General features: G+C 35.6%; 1 non-coding gene across 1 annotated transcript; it reads right to left on the reverse strand.

Annotated features, from left to right (window-relative positions):
* Window positions 1–266: 266 nt before the first annotated feature.
* LOC139860662 (small nucleolar RNA R71) lies at window positions 267–373 on the reverse strand. Its single transcript, XR_011763292.1, has one exon. It is a non-coding gene; the product is annotated as a small nucleolar RNA R71 (small nucleolar RNA).
* Window positions 374–2,124: the final 1,751 nt, after the last annotated feature.

Raw genomic sequence — 2,124 nt, forward strand, 5'->3', positions numbered from 1 at the left:
TCCTACATATGGTAACAAATCAATGCCAATTTAGTGGTGCGCCGAAGGAAGATCCAAATGAACATCTTCGTACCTTTAATAGGATCTGCACACTATTTAAAATAAGAGAAGTTGAAGATGAACAGATATATCTCATGTTATTTCCCTGGACTTTAAAGGGAGAAGCCAAAGATTGATTAGAATCGTTACCTGAAGGGGCGATTGATACATGGGACGTTTTAGTTGAAAAATTTCTTAAACAATTCTTTCCGGCATCTAAAGCTGTAAGACTTCAAGGAGAAATTGTTACGTTCACACAGAAACCAAATGAAACTTTATATGAAGCTTGGACAAGATTTGGAAAGTTATTGAGAGGATGTCCGCAACATGGTTTAGACACTTGTCAAATAGTACAAATATTCTACCAAGGATGCGACATCACTACAAGGAAAGACATAGATATAGCAGCTGGTGGTTCCATTATGAAGAAAACAGCAACTGATGCTTACCAAATTATTGATAACACTGCTTCCCACTCACATGAGTGGCATCAAGAAAAAGATATCGTTAGATCATCTAAAGCAGCTAGAGCCGATTCTAGCCATGACTTTGATTCCATTTCCGCAAAGATAGATGCTGTCGAGAGACGAATGGAAAAGATGACTAAAGATATTCACTCAATACGAATTAGTTGTGAGCAGTGTGGAGGACCACATTTGACAAAAGATTGTCTCAGTATTGAACTAACAATGGAACAAAGAGAGAATGTTTCATACATAAACCAAAGGCCTAAAAATAATTATCAGAATAATTATCAACCGCCAAGATCGATCTACAATCAAAATCAGAATTATAATCAAAATGTTCCATACAACAATCAACAAGTATCCAATAATACTTACAACCAGCAAAGACCTGTTTTTCAAAACAAACCACCACAAACCGATGATAAAAAGCCAAATTTAGAAGATATGATGTCGAAGCTAGTTGATTCTCAAACACAATTTTTCACATCTCAGAAACAAACCAATGAACAAAATGCTCAAGCATTTAGAAATCAACAAGCTTCTATTCAAAATCTGGAACAAGAAGTGAGCAGCCTAGCAAGGTTAATAGGTGAAAGAAAACCGGGAAGTCTACCTAGTGATACAAATGCTAACCCCCGGAATGAAACAGCTAAAGCCACTACCACGAGAAGTGGTATTACACTTAAACCACCTGAAATAACTATAATTTCTGATGAAACTATTCCTACACCACAAGAACCACAACCTGAGCAAGATAAGGAAAAAGAACCGGTAGTTGAAAAGGTTAATGAAGATAACATAGTTAAGGCTAAACCTTATGTTAAACCATATCAACCACCACTTCCTTACCCGAGTAAAATGAGAAAAGAGAGACTTGAAGCTGAGCAATCTAAATTTTTGGATATGTTTAAACAGATAAATGTAAATCTTCCTTTCATTGATGTAATTTCAGGAATGCCTAGATACGCAAAATTTCTGAAAGATCTAATCACAAATAGAAAGAAAATGGAAGAACTCTCGGCTGTTACTATGAATGATAATTGTTCAGCAGTGCTGTTGAATAAGATACCAGAAAAATTATTTGATCCAGGAAGTTTCACAATTCCATATTTTCTGGGTAGTCTTAGTTCAATAGAAGCATTGGCAGACTTAGGTGCTAGTATAAATCTAATGCCGTATTCACTATACGCTAAAATAGACCTTGGAGATTTGAAACCAACACGAATAAGTATACAACTAGCATATCGATCAGTAAAATATCCTAGAGGGATAATGGAGAACATGCTAGTTAAAGTTGGTACTTTAGTATTTCCAGTAGATTTTGTTATTCTGGATATGGAAGAAGATTCTCAAGTTCCTCTCATATTAGGAAGACCATTCTTAAACACGGCTAAAGCAATGATAGAGGTGTTTGGTAAGAAACTGACCCTAAGTATAGAGGACGAGAGTGTTACCTTTTCAGTTGATAGAGCAATGCAACAACCGCAATCTGCAGATGATACATGTTATTATATTCAAACTATAGAATCACATGCAGAATTGTTAGAAGAATTTCTAGAATTACAAGGAACAGGAGAATGTTCTTTAGGAGAAGGAACTGAACCAATTGATGAAACTG

This window comes from Rutidosis leptorrhynchoides, chromosome 7 (genome assembly GCF_046630445.1).
Source record: "Rutidosis leptorrhynchoides isolate AG116_Rl617_1_P2 chromosome 7, CSIRO_AGI_Rlap_v1, whole genome shotgun sequence".
In the NCBI taxonomy this organism is placed as follows: Eukaryota; Viridiplantae; Streptophyta; class Magnoliopsida; order Asterales; family Asteraceae; genus Rutidosis; species Rutidosis leptorrhynchoides.